Below are 20,102 nucleotides of genomic sequence, written 5' to 3' on the forward strand. Positions count from 1 at the left end.
TTTTTAATTAGTGAACACATTTTAAATAAGTGCCTTTTGAATATTATTTGATTATATTTTATTAATTTAATTGGTTAAATTTAAATGTTTTATTTAGTTTAAACCAAATTAGTTTAAATTTGTTAAAATAAATAATTGTATAATAAGAGTATTTATTTTCTTATATAATATGTGTTTTTGTAATATATACTTTAAGAACAAGTTGATTTTAAACAATGTGAGATAAAAAATGAAAATAGCATATGTAATGAAAAATCTAGGTAAATCAATATAATTTAATCGAAAAGAAGACTATAAAATATAGAGTGGAAGGTTGTGGTTGGTGTAGATGTGTATAGTCCTAGATTACTTTACAGGTTGATCAGATTGGAGAGGGTTGTGAACACTATTTGCATACCCATAAAAGAATAATATTTTATGTTGACAACTACCCTTGTAACTATGGGAGAAGGAGGCGTAAGCGCAAAAGAGTTGTGTTTAGTTAGGAAGGAGTAGATCCAAGTTAGTCCGTGTACAATTGTGATTAGCTAGACTGACGCAAGGGCAACACATAAGTTTGGTATGTCTTAAACTAATTTCATTTTTCCAACATATTTTTAAAATATTATTCACAATTAATAAAAGGAAATTTTAAAAATATAAATATATATTAAAAATCCAACTTTATAAGTGTAAGTCTCCCTAATTTATAGGCTCTATTCTAGTCAGATCTGTGACGGTGTGATGAGGCACCTTCTTGGGTCAGTTGATAAAGAAAAAATGACAATTTCTTGTAATACAAAAAAAATAACTTTTTATGAATTTTATTGATAAAAACAATATTAAGTTAAAAAATTAAAACAATACCGTCAGTGACATGTGTGATATAAACTTGAATAGACTTAGCAATACAAAAAGAGTGTTCATGGATATATTTAAATAAATTTTGAATTATTTAATTATATAAATATGTATATATTAAAAATTAATTCTTTTTTTATAAAAGACTCAAAAATATTAATATATAATAATTAATTGATGTTTTTGATGAGATTGTATAAAATTATATTTAATTATATAAAATTTAAAAAACACTTGTGTATAATAAATTCTTTAAACAAATAACAAATTATCCTCGTAATTTAATACCATTAACAAACTAGTCCTTAATATATTGCCTATATTAAAAAAATGACAAACTTATAAACAAAAATATATAAGAGATTGAAAATAGAAAAATCTTACACAAAAGAATTAGGTTAAATAATTTCAAACAAGAAAAATAAATTCAAAATAAAAAATAATATAATAATTAGGTAATGTTTGATACGTAATATTAGTTATATAGCTATTACTTGTAAAGAGGTATAAATTGTTAGAATGTATAAATTATATAGATTATTTGTGTTTGGTTAGGAATATAAATTAAATAGTTTATTATATTATGTTTGGTTGGTGGTATAAAAAAATGTTAAAAAGTGTAAAAGACCATTTTACCCTTATATTAATTATATATTAAAATGGTAAACTTTTTCCTATGTTTCACAACCAAACATCTGCCCAAAAGAATAGTATTTAAAAACAAAGCATATAATTAACTGCATATTATTATACAACAAATAATAATTTAATAACCAAATCATCATATATTCAAGTTTTATATTATTATTTAAAATTCATTTTTAAACTAATTTAGGATTAAATATCACATTAAACCGTAATTCTTTTCCAACCGAAAAACTCATTCTCAAAATCAAAAAAATATTCTTATAATTCTTTTTTATATCAATTTTTATAACTTTTTAATATTACCCTATATATTTTACAAACTTATAAATTACACTATAATATTATAATATCATCCAAATATTTTAAACTTAATTGTAAATTAATTATAAAAATTAATTATTTTTTTAATATTATTATAAATTTTTTTGAACATATTATAAATTTATGTTATATAAAAAATATTATATAAATGAATTAAATTATATAAATAAATTAAATTAATAATTATATAAATAAGTTTAATATAAAATATAGAATATACATATAAACAAATTAAAATATAAATAATTTATATAAATTAATTATATAAATAAGTTTAATATATATAATTAATTTAATAAAAGTTTAAAGACTGAAATGTAAATTAAAAAAAATATGCGTTTGTAATGAGAAATCACATTTTAGGTATAAGTACGTAGCTTGGTTGGAGGTGAAATTCAATTTTGAGTATGAGTATGCAGCTCGATTAGTGATGAAATCTCATTTTAGGTATGAGTGTGCAAATTGGAGATGATCTTACTTATCTTAAAGTAACTGTATGTTTCCTTAACTAAAAAAATATTTTTTTATTATGAAAAGACAATAATAGTTTAGGAGAGACCATAAAATTATATAATTTGAAATGAGTTCTTTATAAGTGATTTTAAAAGATTGAAATCGCTTATAAACATATTTAAGTATTATTTTTTATTACCTATTCACTTGTATGTATGTGTGACTATTTGTAATAATATCAAAATAATTTTCCTAACAAAATTATTAAAAAAAAATATTTCCCTTTATACACTTATTTTATATTTGAATTAGTGAAATTAGAAATATTATTAAAATTGGATTTTAAATTCTTAATACAATTTCTTTAGTAAAATTATAAAATTAAAGTATTTTAATATTTATTTAATTAAACTTAAACAAAATTTAAATTTTATAAATAATTAATTATATTTAAAACGTTATATTTAATTAGTTTCATATCATATAAAAAATATATATATTCTAATATTAATTTGAACTATTTATTTATCTTAGTGATTATCAAGTTCCGCATATAAGGGTGAGGCGGTACGATATACCTTAATTCTTTATCTATACCTTATACATTATCGAAAATTTTGGTATAAAAATGCATACATTTAACTTACCTTGATTTCGATATACATTAATTTCGGTACGGTATCAATATTATACATTTAATACCTAAAAAAACATATTAGTTTAAAAAAAACATTTAATATAGTTACTACATAATCTTTAAATAAATTACAAATTAAAATATCATAAAAGAAAATATATATATTTTAAATCTAACATTTTTTAAAACGAGCTAATGTTAAAAATATAATAAATAAGAATAAACATAAGTATATTTTTCAAGATTGAGGTGGATGTGAGAGAGTGATATTATAACAGTTTCAATCTTATTTTCATTTGCATTTGCATTTTTTTATAAATTCATATATATATATATATATATATATATATATATATATATATATATATATATATATATAATCTTTCAATAAGTTAAATTCTTCTATTTTAATCCTTTGTCCACACTAATGTATCCATCATTTTAGGACTCAAACTACTCCTAAAAGAATTTATTATCTTTTTACATAAGTTAAAAACATATCAGATTCATTAGCAACCATTGAAGACGATATTGCAAAAATATCCTTAATAATAATTTAAAAGATTGTATACATAATTTCACTTCATTTCAAGAGATTAAAATTTTTGTTAGATTATTTTTCAATCTTATCGAAAATTAGAAATTACATATATTAAATAATATTATAGTATAATTATATTTTGATTTGATTTTCAAAAATTATGTTTTTATAATTAAATTAATATTAAATTTATTTATTTCCTTATAAGCATTATATATATTATATATATATATATATATATATATATATATATATATATATATATATATATATATTAGTTTATAAATATTATTTCGGTATATCTCGATATACCAAAATTTTGAAAATTTCATATATTTATCGTACCAATATTAATTTCGGTATCATATCTCACTTTTTCGGTATACATTAAAATTTGATATTTTCGATATATTAGGGCCCTACCCATTTCAAATATATAAAGGCGCATAAATAAATATTGGATACATAATTTCACTTCTTCAAGAGATTAAAATTTTGGTTAGATTTTTTTTTCAATCTTATCGAAAATTAGAGATTGCATATATTAAATAATATTATAGTATAATTATATTTTGATTTGATTTTCAAAAATTATGTTTTTATAATTAAATTAATATTAAATTTATTTATTTCCTTATAAGCATTTTATATATATATATATATATATATATATATATATATATATATTAGTTTATAATTATTATTTTGGTATATCCCGATATACCAAAATTTTGAAAATTTCATATATTTATCGTACCAATAATTTCACCTCAGATCTGTTGTTACAGATTTGGTTCTCCACCCTACACCACCTTCACAATATATGTTGACTTTTTATTCTCTCTTCATTAATTTTGATTTATCCTATAAACTAACCAATTTTTGTGAAGGTGGTGTAGGGTGGAGCACCAAATCTGTAATAGCATATCTAAGCCCCAATAATTTCGGTATCATATCTCACTTTTTTTTCGGTATACATTAAAAATGAATATTTTCGATATATTAGGGCCTACCCATATCATATCATATATATATATATATATATATATATATATATATATATATATATATATATATATATATATATATATATATATATATATATATATATATATATATATATATATATATATATATATAAATAAAGGTGCATAAATAACAATTTATATAAATTTTATACATGTTAAATTGAGATATCATATAAACTTAAATCTTATAAGCTTCTTTTATATCTAATTTTAAAGAGGATAATTAATTTGTAATAAATAAAATTAAATTTTGGTTTAAATATTAAGGTATGTTTCTTTTTTCACTAAAAAAAACTTATTATTAAACATTTAATAATAAGTTTCTTTTAGTGAAAAAAGTTGTAAAAAATTATTAAGTTTATTAAAAGAATAAAATCAATAAGCTTAATAAATTAAGAAAGATAAAGTTAAAAATACCTAAAATTAATTAAATTATAAAATAACTATATAAAATAGGCTCTCAAATAAGTATAGGAATCGAGTAAGCTAGGGCAGCCAAAGATAACCCTGGTTCATATGACTAAGGCAATGGACAATACCTCAACAACTTTACTTCCAACCAAGATTGGCAACACTACGATTAACCAAACCACACCCATGACCAGGGCGGAGCCAAGTACAAGACGGCCCGGGTTGTAGCCCGGGTAACCCCAGATATTATGTATGCATTCATCAATAACGACGGTAAATTACAGTCGTTATTGATTGTTTCCCGTCGCTGAAGGACACTAATGACCGTAAACTTAGTTTATTTTGTTTGTTTATTTGATATTATTATAAAACTAGTCCGGGTAGATTTTTTTGTTAAAAAATTAGCCTGGATAGATTTCAAATCTTGGCTCTGCCCATGACCTATCGAACGAACTAATCACAACGAACCGAGCAACAATTATGTACAAGCCTAGACCCGTCATACATCGTTTATAAGCCGGAAACGCATCGAAAGACAGAAACAAGGCACCGACTGGAACGGAAGACCACCCAAGATTCAACTGAAGATTGATAACGCTATAGTTCACCAATTGTCACTCACTCACTCATAAATTACCAAAATGATCAGAACACAATAAAGATCAATTATATACCAGCCTCGAGCTGTTTTGTTTTTCACCGTCGGTGTAGTGGAAGAACCTCTGTAAGCAAAGAGAAATCTAGTTATGGTGCTCCATTGTGCACCCATGACCTACCGAAATGACGGCCCGAAAATTAGCTACGAGTTGGTGCCGATCTTGTTAGAATTTTAAACTAATTCATAAATTTTATTAATGAATGGAAATAAAAATTTAGATAGAAAAAATCAAATGAAATTTAAACAAAATTCACACGAAATTCAAACCTGAATGAAAGTGAAAATTTGATCCAAATAATTAAATTATTATAATTAATTTGTTAATTATTTAATTAATATTTAATGATTTAAGAAAAATTAATAAATTCAATTAATTCAATTTTGTTAAATGTCATGGTAACTAAGGGTGTTCATCGGTTCGGTTTCGAGTTATTCGAGTTCCTCAATTCGGTTTCTTCGAATTTTTTGTTTTTTTTCGTCAACTCGAAAACCGAACCGAATTCGAATAAATTCTAATTAAACCGAACCGAATTCGAATTTTATATTCAGTTTGAACTTCGAATAATTCGAATTCAAACCGAATTCAATTTTCTTTTATTTTAAACTCAAAATAAAATGTACCAACCAAGAATTGAACCTAGGATCTATACCATGGTAGGGTACTATTCTACCACTAGACCACTAGTGTTTTTGTTTCATTTTTTTCTTTTATTATAAATCTTAATTCAAAATATTCTAGTTTGATTATTTTGAATATATTCTTAAGTTAAGTTTGGAAAATAAATAATAAAAAATGAATTCGGTTTTCGGTTTGGTTTTCGAGTTGAAACCCAAACTCGAAAACCAATTCGAAAACCGTATTTGAATTCGAATTAGTTTGAAATTCGATTCGAAAACCGAAAATGAAATTCGAATTCGGTTTATTCGAATTCGGTGAATTCAAATTCGGTCGGATATTCGGTTCAGACCAAATATTGAACACCCCTAATGGTAACATTTGTGAGATTATTGTTATCAATTTATTAGCAATTAGAAAAAGTCAGTAACGAGTCTTTCCTAATGAAGAAGAAATACAAATAGTAACCTTTGTGAGATTATTGTTATCAATTTATTAGCAATTAGAAAAAGTCAGTAACGAGTCTTTCCTAATGATGAAGAAATACAAAGGCATTGAAAGACAATCAATGTCAGCCGTTGGGATCAAGGATTAATGGTTGGTTTCATTATTTCAACAATATAAATAACCCTTCAATGTAATTCCCACAAATACATCATCTTATCATTTCACTAGTAGAAAAATAAGTTTTCATAAAGAAGCTTAGTAACGGCGCTCGAACGCCCTTACTGATACTTTTTATCAGTAACAGTTATAATAAATCATTACTGTTATGAAGATATCAGTAACGGTTATATAATATTGTTACTGTTATAAATCTTCAGTAACGGACATAAGGAATCATTGTTATAGATAATAGCATCTTAAAATTTTTTTTTCGAATTAAGGGTATCACTAACGGTTTTTAGTATAACCGTTACAGATATGGATACCCTTTAAATTTTGTACAAGGAATATTAGTAATAGTTTTAAAGAGACACTGTTACTGAAAGTGTATTGGTAACGGTTTTGAGGATAACTATTACTAATATGTGCCCTGGCGTTTCATCTTCACAAGGGTATCAATAACGGTTTTAGTATAGCCGTTACTGAAATGCATGTTCTAGTGCGTGTCTCTCTTTAGACTTTTCACTAACTTGACCCCTCACCATCTTCTTCTTCTGTTCTGTTGTTACTATTACTGAGAGACCGAGAAAAGAGAAACCCTGATGGGTGAAGAGACAGAGAATGAAGCCGGTATTGGGATTATTTCACTCATTTCCTTCTCGCCGGTTACTCAGAGGAAGACATCTACAAGTATTACTAGTCTTAAGTCACAATCTTTTCATGGAGACCTGTTTTTGAGGATGCAGATCTTATCTGAAATGTATGTCCACTATCTCATCTTTCCCTTTTCAGAATAAAAACTTCAACGCTTTACCATTATTTGTTCTGGGCATATCGATTTTCCAAATGTGATTGACTGTGTGTGTTTAATTAATTTGGGATCTAGTATAATCTATCATACTTGATTTAGAGTCCACTATATAGAAGACTATAGAGTCCTGTTAGAAGATTGGAAATTTGTATCCATTTTTCAATCCTAGAAGAAGAAATTATGCAGGTTTTAATAAAACCCTTGAAATAATGAATGAATCAATCTTATCAACTTTTTTCCTTCTGTAACAGCTCCCATTTCGACTACAAATGGCTATCTTTTCGTTAGAATAAGAGGAAGATTTCACGAGATCATAAATTCGGTTAGTTGTCTTCATTTGATTTGATTTGGGGGTGACTTAATTTGATCTTCTCTTCTCCTCTACTTTCTTACTAGCTAGATATGTGATGTGGTTTTGGTTTTCTAAACTTCTCAATGCAACCCTAATAATCCCAGAGATTCTCTCGACCACTAGCAGCAAGGGAATGTTTCATTAACAAATTATGTTTTCTTATAGCGACAACCCGATTTTCTGATTTCAATTTTGTGTTTCAGTTCGGAGTTCAAAGCTTTGCTTACCTCTACAATAAGAATGAATTCATGTTAGCATTAGAAGAAGATATAAAGGTGGTCAAGATTCTTCCAAAGGATATTAAAGGGACAAGAAGAAAGAAAAATATTCCAATGTTTAAAGTGTCACCTTCAACCTCTCCTTATTTATACCTTCATCAAGTCCTTCCTGTTCTCAACCGACACTCGGTAGTTGAACTAACTGTTTCATACGGAGGCGCGCTGCAGGTGTGTTTTTGTTTAGACTATGTTTCTTTTTTGTTTTTGTTTAAAAACATAAGTGTTATTGTACTTGTCTAGGCCATACTGCCTTCTCATCAAGAAGAGTACTAAAGGTTGAGATGTCGGGTTGCTTTTAATGCACTGAAATTGAGACCGGGGATTCGGGATCTCGCTAGTAATGTTTTAAATAGGTTAATATCTTAATCGTGAGTATATATCCTTACAGATTCTGATAGGATCGGCTTTATCGATAGAGACTGGGGTCTGCCTAAGGATGAGGGCTTATGAAAAAACGGTTTGAAAGAAATCATGTTAGGGATTTAATTCGTTTTCTATTCTACGCAAACTTGTGTAAACACTTGAAACAGATTCAAAGAGGAATTGTTTACTTGGGTTTGAAGCACAAGATGAAATATGAAAAGATGACAGAAATGAACAACACAGCAGTTTGTTTATGGATGTTCGGAGAAACTCTCCTACGTCACCCCTTCTTCCAACCACCGGAAGGATTCACTATAAAATGGTTCGAATCAAATACAGTTTACACACACACTTAGCTCACGATTGAACAGAACACTTTATGTTCAATTACAAGATAAAGAATATCACTCATCTAAAGGTGTTTTGATTCTAGCTCTCTCTTTCGATTCACACACAGTACAATCAGAAAGAAGCTTCACAATATTCAAAAGCTTAAATTCTATGTAGTTTTAGTAAGCAAGATTGGCAAGTAACAGGTGCTTCGTCTGTTGTCCTTAGGATTGGTTAAATACTGAGCAGGAGCTAACGGTCGAAACTTCAAGAATGATACATGGCACTCTTTGATTGGAAAGCCTCCATTGTACACAGCAGGTTCTGAGCACAAGGATCGTGGTCGTACATCACTGGTAGTGCGCCGAATATTCCATCAGGGATGTACCTGCAAAACAAGTAATTTGAGGAAAATTCTCTTACGTGGCATTCCCTGATTGGATGCGTATAGCTGCTGTACTAATCTTCACTAGAAAGTGGAGCAGAAGTAGGGTACAACTATAGCACGTGGGTAGGTGAAATGCTAGATTCAAGCGTACTGCTTAAATTGAGCATTAGACGTATTTCAGTTAGACGGATTGTGAAAATCAGTCTAATGAAATAAGTCATCTCATTCTAATAGAAAACGTCTATTAGACCGATTGGTCTAATAGAATTAGACTCGCGTCTAATTACAATAACCATTAGATAGCACGTCTAACTCCACTGAGTTAGACTGCACGTCTAATTCCGGTTCTACCTCAGACTTGTCTAAAGGAGTTAGACGCACGTCTAACTTTCACTAATTAGACTGCACGTCTAATTATCCAATAACCATTAGACTGCACGTCTAACTCCACTGAGTTAGACTGCACGTCTAATTCCGGTTCTACCTCAGACTTGTCTGAAGGAGTTAGACGCACGTCTAACTTTCACTAATTAGACCGCACGTCTAATTATCCAATAACCATTAGACTGCACGTCTAACTCCACTGAGTTAGACTGCACGTCTAATTCCGGTTCTACTTCAGACTTATCTGAAGGAGTTAGAAGCACGTCTAACTTTCACATTCTATTACACTGTACGTCTAACTTCATTAAGTTAGACTGCACGTCTAATTCCGCATAAATTAGACTACCCGTCTAATTACAAAAATATTAGACTACACATCTAACTCTGATGAGTTAGACTGTACGTCTAATTCCGAATATCAATTAGACTATCCGTCTAATTATAAGCATATTAGACTTACGTCTAATTCCGTGTATTCATTAGACTTACGTCTAATTCTTTACATCTATTAGACTACAAATCTAACTCCGATGAGTTAGACTGTACGTCTAATTCTATTAGACTTACGTCTAATTACGTGCATTCATTAGACTACACGTCTAACTCCGATGAGTTAGACTGTACGTTTAATTCTATGCATTAGACTTACGTCTAATTCCGTGTATCTATTAGACCGTTCGTCTAATTACACGTCTATTAGACTACACGTCTAACTCCGATGAGTTAGACGTACGTCTAATTTTATGCAATGAAAGTCAAAATCGGTCTAATGACCCTCATTAGATCCAAGTATTATAACGTATTGTCTCAATACACCTGTATCAAAACTCATAAGTTATTTCATCATCAAAAACTCAGTGGTTAAATTATTTCAACACTTAGTCAAAATAATTTGCCCAACAATTTCCCCCTTTTTGATGAAGAAATTGCAAACCTGCATACATATATCAAAACATGCATTCATCATATAAATAAACAAAGACCTTGTTCACTTACATCATTCATCCAAAAACCAGTATTCGAAAAACCATCAAGGACAATTGTTCATAAGAGTTAAATAAATTAAGAGAAGAGAAATCATTGTTCTTCCCTTTTAACTCGAGAATCGGTTGGACTCATCTCTTGCCCGGGAAGCATGTTGAAGAAGGGAGGATAGCCGCGACTACCATGACCGCCTGCACTTGATCTTCCACCGCGTTCACCACCACTTGCACGTCCACCTTGATCGACATTGGATAGCCTACTTCGGCCACCACCACTTCGACCTCCACGCTCACCACCGCTTCGACCACCACCTCTTTTGGTTGGCCTTGGATTGTCATCAGTACTTGGAGCTCGCCTGGATCTTGTCCCAGTTGTCACACCATCCTTTCTTCTGCTTGACTCTCCTTGAACTAGTCGAGGTTGAGCACTTTCAGCATTGACCTTTGCATCCTCCTTCGCTTGAAATCTTCTAGCAATGGAGTCAGCAAATTCATGACGTTCATTATCATTCATGCTCATGCAACCCTAAATTTCCACCATCTGATTCTTCACCATTCTGAATTCTTCCATGGTTTCCTTGTGGCGTTCATCATTGAAATGCCTTTCAATGTCCAATAATTCACTTTGACGGTTGAAGAGATTCTTTTCAAACTTTGAAAAGTTTACATTCGCGATGTGGGTCTCATATGTGTTCTTCTTCAAAGTGTTATCCATCTCAGTGAGGACCTTGAAAATATTGCGAAAGCTCTCTCTTTCGTCTTCACTTGAATTCATTGTCTGACACATGGTCTTCTAAATTGATGAGAGCATAGACCTCATTGATTTTAACACTTTGTTTCCTCCGGCAGATGACTCTTCATGAGACGAGACTTCTTCAGATTATGTTGTCATACATTGAATAGGCTCAAAGTTTGTATGAACCTGCAAGGATTGCTCCGGCTGATTCATTTCGGCATTTTTAGCAGCTTTGTCTCGTTCCTCTTCTTCAATTTCTTTTTCAGCCCTCTGAAATCTCTCAAGTAGATTTCCAGAGTAGTGACGAGGAATGTTGATGTTTTCGTGAACACTTCCCACTATGGCGTCGGGAAATAAACAGGGCTTCACAAAAGTTTCTTGCTGGTCCTGTTCATCCTCAGATGAGGAACTTTCTTCTTCATCATTCTTCTCTTTAGAGGGTTCCCCCTCAGTTCTGGCAGTTTCTGGCTGAGTGTCCTCGGCCAATTTTTCTTGAACAACCTCTGTTCTCGCAACAGGGGTTATTAACATGTCTTCTTCAATAGGAGCTTTAAAAGCCTCCTCAGTCACATCTTCTATGATGACTTCTTCTTCATTTATCTCAAGAGCTTGTTCAGGCTCTTGGATAATCACATCTTCTTCTTCTTCTCCATTCAGACGCTCTTGAATAGGTTGATCTAGAATGCGTCTCTCTTCGGCAGAATGATTTATGAATTCAATCAGGAGAGCAGCATCTGTCTCATCAGCATCATTATCACCATCTAGAATATCCATAGCTTCTTCTTCTTCATTGAGAGGTTCTGCGCTAGAGCAATCGGCTCCATGAATGTGTCTAGAAGCAACAGAGACATAACTGTCCAGGATATCGTTCAGCTTCTTCAATACCTTTATTTCAACATCAGCTCCTTTCACATCAGGATTGAAGTTAGCTTTCCTGGCTTCGAAAATCGGAAAAAGAGCTTTTCCAAATATGCAAGCTTCCACCAGTTCTTTTCTCTTTAGGGCCTCACCAACTTCTAAAGTTCTTGCCCATTTCAAGACTTTCTTCTCGTTTGCCACCCTCTTCTTCCATTCTTTAGAAATAGCAGCATTTGATAGGGAATCGTTGTACTTAGAGGACAGCCTCTCCATGGACCAGGATTCATAAATTCCCAATTTCTCAGCAGCAAGAACTTTAACTTGATATAGAATGAGGTCAACAATTCCTGTTGCCTCAGATACCTTCTCAGGAGCTTGGATTGCAATGGATTTACCTTTTTCGATAACCTCTACGGGTCTTGGAGCAGGTCTTGGTTCACCGATCACGATTCCATCTGCCCGATTTCTGGAACGCATCAGTTCGAACGCAGATAGTGGTTTCTTACAGAGCTCGGCAGGGAGTTCCATACGAACAACTTTCCCAGCTATCAATGAATCTTTAGGAACTGGAGAAATGGGTTCACCAGTCACAAGGGTAAGAACAACACCTTGTTCTGGTTGCGATGACTCTGTAGCACCGGCGGTTACAAGATCAGTTTGAATAACAGGAGACTCAGCCTTGTCAACAGTTTCATCATTTGGACCGGCTGACTCAATAGCAGACCCTTTAGTAGATTCTCTCAAAGGAGAGAATATAGATTCAGCTTGTTCTACTACGGGAACATCAAATTTAGGCACAGCGGCCAAAGATTTGGAAGACTTTACCTTTGAAGATTTAGACGCGCGGGGAGCCTTTGTCTTCTTCTCCTTTGAGGCACAGGACCTCGAAGGTTTCCTCAAAAATGTTGAGGGAGTGGATAAGGAGGACATTGGGGTTGCAGCAATTACGCCTGGACCTTGCTTCAACCTTGAATCAACAGATTCAGAGTCCTTCTAGTTTGGACTTTTCAGACTGGAGGAACTGGCCTCCGATTCGTTCACTATTTTGGTTCTCTTTGCCCCTGTTGACATAACAGAAGCAGAAGGCTTGGATCGGGTGGAAGGTTTTCCACCGGTCTGGTAACTGGAAGCACCAGATGCAGATTCAAGGTTGTTCTATAACCTCGTCAGCGTGCTAGCCACAGTAAGAGCAGTAAATACTCTTGGAGAATTGATCTGCACCGGTTCACCAACGGGAACCCCCAAATGCTTAAACAAGTGACTCAGTTGAGCCGCATATGTAATACTTTCTTTGTTCGTCTGACAGATAAAATAGCATAAGTTCTGAAAGAGGGTATGAGCCCAGTTTACCTGGATCCCTTTCGAAATAGCACACATATAGTCAAAACGGTCTTGACTATAGAGATTGAAGGAACCAGCTTTCCCCTGAAGCGCCTTTGCCACCACATCGTTCAAAAGAATGAAATGCGGTTTGAATACCTTCTTGAATCCATTCACATGGATCTTCGAACCGTCTGCAGAGAAAGTTGTCATCATCTCCTCCATGATTTCTGAAGAGAGAACCAAGTCGAATAGATGACCCTCCGTCGGAAGTTTAAAGAACTCCGCATAAACTGCTTCATCAAAAGAAATCTTCGTTCCATTGATGATTGCTACGATGGAATCATCCACCATTGTTATTGTTTTGAAGAACTCGCGAACTTAATCTTCGTAGAAGATGAACGGTCCGCCCAGATACTTCCTTAACCCAGAATATTCTAGGGTTTGGAACATCTTCACCACCTCCGGTTGATCAAACGTATACACCGATGGAAAATCCACCTGCAGAGTACAGTGATCGAGAGTGATTTTCTTCACCATTTTGAAAAAAAAATATGAATCGACATAGGATTTTAGAGAGATTTAGTGAGAGAACTGCAAAGAAGGCTAGGGTTCTTAAAGATTTCGATAAATTGAAAGCTTTCAAATTCATGCAGTAATGTCCTTATATAGATGAAAGAGGGAAATACAAAATAACCGTCTATTCTAGGGGTATGGCCCATTAATAAATGTTAGACGTCCTTTTTCAAGAAGTCATCATTAAAAATGAGGGTATATCAGTCATTTTCTCTAACTTGATAGACACGTGTCTTCATGTTATTAAGAGATGACTATTTGATATTTTGAGCGGGAAAAGCAGATAGCTCTCAACGTGGGACAGATGTCCTTGATTAGTCTAATCGGCACGTAGTTAGACGTTTTTCTTACTTCACAAATCCATATAACACAACGTCTATTAGACGGATGAATCTATTAGACGCATACGTCTAATTCCGTGTTTATAACAAATCCGTCTAATATTTATTAGACGTGTACGTCTAATTCCGCATAAATACCACGTGTTAGACGTGTGTTTATTAGACGTGAGCATCTTTATGCTCATGACGTAAAAACGTCTAACGTCTATTAGACGTGTCCGTCTAATTACGTAGGTATAACACCTCAACATATAGACTTAGATGTATGGATTATGAGCAAAAATACGTCTAAGTACACACTGTTTCTTTTAGACACCCTTGTCTAATTAGACCGATTAAGGATATTCGTCTAGAGAGTATCTTTACTTCCAAAGTAATTTTTCCCTCTCATTATGAATATAGACATTAGAGTTTAATAAACAATTTTTGTGGTCCAAAGACCAAAACCATTTTTAGCAAATAAAAACATTTATTCTTCCAGAATGGCAGATGCCATTTTTTATCTTCCAAGTCGTGTACTCAGAGGAGTGCTCTTTTAGCTTCCTTCTTGCTATCCTCCTGTATCACCTACAAAATAAACTATTTACACATTTTGGTACCCATACTTAATTGGGTCCTTGATCAATTAGTCCCTTAGGAATCCATATTTGAGTTATTCTAATGGATTTCCCATTTTTTGTTTTGATTAATGCATAAGATTTTGACTTAGCAGATGACTTCCTGCTAGTCACTGATTCTTTAACTTTTGAAGAAGGTTTTCTTTTAAAACTCCTTGACTTAGAGTCAGGTTTTAAATTATCAGACTTATTAGCTTTTTCTAGCTTATTCTTAAGCCAGCTAATAGTTGGTGGGACATAAACTATTTCATTTTTGAAAGCAACTTCTTCATGAATAGGATCAGATTCATTATCAGTCACACTTCCTTTGACAAAACTTATTGGTTTAAGTTTGTCATTTGTCTTTGACGTTTTGCAGGACAGATTAGGATCAATGCTATCAAATCCCAATCCGGATCTAGATCTAGCAGGTTTCAACATGCTAATCTGATATTTAACAGCATCTCCTGATCTTGTCCATGCACTAACAACATAGTTTAATCTTTTGTTTTCAGATGAAAGAGTTTGAATATGTTCTTTGAGTATCTCATTCTCAGATGAGACCTCTTCAATCTTCTTTTCAAAATCATTTGACTCTTTCTCTTTAGACGAATTTGATTTATTTAAATCTGATGAAGATTTAGTTTATTTAGAGATTCTGCTAGCTTTCTGTACTCGATGACCATGTCATCTAGTGCAGCTACCAGTTGTTCCCTTGAAAACCTTTCGGAAGAGAAATCAAATACCTCAGTCTCCTGAGTTCCTTCTTCATCTTCTCTGGTCATGAAGCAAGCCACGTCTTCTTCAACACTTTCACTGGATGAAAAGTACGAGCCACGACTGCTTCCTCTGTTCTTTCCGTCACCAGCCATAAGAGCCTTCAACTCTTTTCCATCATCCTTGGCATCTTCACGCTTTGGCTTCCGGCATTCCGAAGCATAACGACCTTTAATACCACAGTTAAAACAAGTAACATTAGTTTTAGATTTTCTATTATCATTAGAATTTGAAGAGTTTGAGTTAGAGGTTCTCTTCTTCATGAAGTCCCCAAACTTCTTCACAAAGAGAGACATGGCATCGCTGTTGAGCCGCCATCTTCACGTCCGGAGCGGTTGGTGGCTCTTCAGCAGTCACCAGCGCCTTGGCAATGATAACGGACGTGGGTTGATCTTCTTTCATCCTACAGTTCAGCTCGAACTCATAGGCCTTCAAGTCAGCGAAGAGATCAAAGAGAGAGATCTTGTTAAGATCTTTGGATTCTTTCATCGCCATAGCTTTATGTCCCATTCTCTTGGAAGAGCACGCATGACCTTGATAGCAAGCTCTCGGTTGCTATAGGTCTTGCCAAGAATGGACAGAGAGGAGACGATCTTGCTGAATCTGGTGTCGAAATCGTTCATTGTTTCACCAGGACGCATTTTGAAGCTGTCGAACTGTTGAGTAGCAACCATGATCTTGTTTTCCTTGGTTTGCTCGTTGCCCTCACACAGTTGAGTGAGTCTGTCCCAGACCTCTTTGGCAGTGTCACATTCGATGATGTAGTTGAACATACTGTCATCAAGAGATCTGTACAGAACATCAAGAGCCATGTTGTTGAGGTTGTTCTGCCTCTTTTCATCAGCGGTCAATTCAGCCTTCTCCTTCTCAATCTTGATATGACCTTCTATGACAACGCTCCACATGTCATCATGAAGAGAAGAGAGATGAGCACAAACTCTTTTCTTCCAGACAATGTAGTTTTCACGAGAGAAGGTTGAATGGTTATAGCACTGGCATCTTTGGGTATGTTCGACATATTTCAGGAAAGGCTTGAGAATAGAAACAGGGCTCTGATACCAATTGATAGGATCGGCTTTATCGATAGAGACTGGGGTTTGCCTAAGGATGAAGGCTTATGAAAAACGGTTTGAAAGAAATCCTGTTAGGGATTTAATTCTCTTTTTATTCTACGCAAACTTGTGTAAACACTTGAAACGGTTTCAAGGCGGAATTGTTTACTTGGGTTTGAAGCACGAGATGAAATATGAAAAGATGACAGAAATGAACAACACAGCAGTTTGTTTATGGATGTTCGGAGAAACTCTCCTACGTCACCCCTTCTTCCAACCACCGGAAGGATTCACTATAAAATGGTTCGAATCAAATATAGTTTACACACACACTTAGTTCACGATTGAACATAACACTTTATGTTCAATTACAAGATGAAGAATATCACTCATCTAAAGGTGTTTTGATTATAGCTCTCTCTCTCGATTCACACACAGTACAATCATAAAGAAGCTTCACAATATTCAAAGGCTTGAATTCTATGTAGTTTCAGTAAGCAAGATTGGCAAGTAACAGGTGCTTCGTCCGTTGTCCTTAGGATTGGTTAAATACTGAGCAGGAGCTAATGGTCAAAACTTCAAGAATGATACGTGGCACTATTTGATTGGAAAGCCTCCATTGTACACAACAGGTTCTGAGCACAAGGATCGTGGTCGTACATCGCTGGTAGTGCGCCGAATATTCCATCAGGGATGTACCTGCAAAACAAGTAATTTGAGGAAAATTCTCTTATGTGGCATTCACTGATTGGATGCGTATAGCTGCTGTACTAATCTTCACTAGAAAGTGGAGCAGAAGTAGGGTACAACTATAGCACGTGGGTAGGTGAAATGCTAGATTAAAGCGTACTACTTAAACTAAGCATTAGACGTAGTTCAGTTAGACGGATTGTGAAAATCAGTCTAATGAAATAAGTCATCTCCTTCTAATAGAAAAACGTCTATTAGACTGACTGGTCTAATAGAATTAGACTCGCGTCTAATTACAATAACCATTAGACTGCACGTCTAACTCCACTGAGTTAGACTACACGTCTAATTCCGGTTCTACCTCAGACTTGTCTGAAGGAGTTAGACGCACGTCTAATTTTCACTAATTAGATCGCACGTCTAATTATCCAATAACCATTAGACTGCACGTCTAACTCCATTGAGTTAGACTGCACGTCTAATTCCGGTTCTACCTCAGACTTGTCTGAAAGAGTTAGACGCACGTCTAACTTTCACTAATTAGATCGCACGTCTAATTATCCAATAATCATTAGACTACACGTCTAACTCCACTGAGTTAGACTGCACGTCTAATTCCAGTTTTACCTCAGACTTATCTGAAGGAGTTAGACGCACGTCTAACTTTCACATTCTATTAGACTGCACGTCTAACTTCATTAAGTTAGACTGCACGTCTAATTCCGCATAAATTAGACTACCCGTCTAATTACAAAAATATTAGACTACACGTCTAACTTTGATGAGTTAGACTGTACGTCTAATTCTGAATATCAATTAGACTACTCGTCTAATTATAAGCATATTAGACTTACGTCTAATTCCGTGTATTCATTAGACTTACGTCTAATTCTTTACATCTATTAGACTACATGTCTAACTCCGATGAGTTAGACTGTACGTCTAATTCCGTGCATTCATTAGACTACACATCTAACTCTGATGAGTTAGACTGTACGTCTAATTCTATGCATTAGACTTACGTCTAATTCCGTGTATCTATTAGACTATCTGTCTAATTACACGTCTATTAAACTACACGTCTAACTCCGATGAGTTAGACTGTATGTCTAATTTTATGCAATGAAAGCCAAAATCGGTCTAATGACCCCTCATTAGATCCAAGTCTTATAACATATTGTCTCAATACACCTGTATCAAAACTCATAAGTTATTTCATCATCAAAAACTCAGTGGTTAAATTATTTCAACACTTAGTCAAAATAATTTGACCCAACAGATTCTACTTCTCTTTCGGTGATCGCTCCCAGTTTATGAGTAATATTGTTGTTTCAGGTTAAGAAACTCAGGAAGGCCTTTTATTTCTTATGATCCTGGAATGACTAGAGATGTCTTGGCATATTATGGTTGTGTTAAACTCTTTCAGGTATTCTAATCATCATTTTAAAAGGATATGATCAAAATACTAGGCCTCCTCTTATTGTGCATTTGAATTCGGTCAATTAATTGATCTTTCAAGGATGTGCACTCTAAGCTCATTCAACACCGTCGGGCTTGGATGATCAAACGTGGGATCGTGAAGGGAAACCTTTATGTCCATTCAGAAACGATTAGGCTTAACGGTCATGTCCTCTTATGCTAGAAGAGGTTCGATTATCTTTTTTATTCAAAAGAACAAACATTTACATCACTAAACAACTAACACATTATTGTATAGGTTGGCATACTTCTTCTTGCCTACGGGTATTCTTGGGACACAGTTATTTACGTAGCGGGTGGAGAGGTCTTTAGAGGGAAAAAGAAGTTAATCCCATTAAGAGGAATATTTGAAAATGTTGAAGACAGGACTTCGCTAAGTACAGTATGGGAAATAAGCAAAATATCGCTAAGTACAGATGAATTGATGATTGTGGATTTATGATTATAGTTTTTGGATGAATGATTATGGTTTTTGGATGGATGATTATGGTTTATTGATGATTGTGGTTTTTGGTTTATATTCATGGTTTAGTTTATTATTATTTACATAGGTACAAAATATGAAATATTAAAAAAAACAAAAAAAACAATTAATACATCGGTAACGGTTTTACACATAAGAAAACTGTTACTAATATCATATCAATAACTGTTTCACACATAAGGAAACCGTTACTAATGTTGTATCTGTAACGGTTTAACCTTGGCTAAAATCGTTACTAATATTTTATTTGTAACGGTTTAACCTTGGCTAAAACTGTTACTATTGTCAGACGAGTATTAGTAATAGTTGTTGAAAGTCGTTACTGATACTAGAAGAGTATCAGTAACACTCGTTTCTGTAACGAATGGTAACGGTTTTATTCGTCATTACAGAATGTTATTAGTAACGTCTTTTGAGGCTTTCAGTAACAGTTTTCACCCTTACTGATATCCCTTTTTTTACTAGTGTTTCTCACTCAAGAAATCTAAAAGTCCTCTCCTTATTTTGTGAGTGATATTTGAGTTCTTCGTTCGACATTTTCTGTT

The 20,102-nt window shown here is 33.1% G+C and overlaps 1 pseudogene; it reads left to right on the forward strand.

The window, feature by feature from the left end:
* Positions 1-7,182: 7,182 nt before the first annotated feature.
* Positions 7,183-19,515, forward strand: LOC124931328 (annotated as a pseudogene).
* Positions 19,516-20,102: the final 587 nt, after the last annotated feature.

Source organism: Impatiens glandulifera, chromosome 1 (assembly GCF_907164915.1).
Source record: "Impatiens glandulifera chromosome 1, dImpGla2.1, whole genome shotgun sequence".
NCBI lineage: Eukaryota > Viridiplantae > Streptophyta > Magnoliopsida > Ericales > Balsaminaceae > Impatiens > Impatiens glandulifera.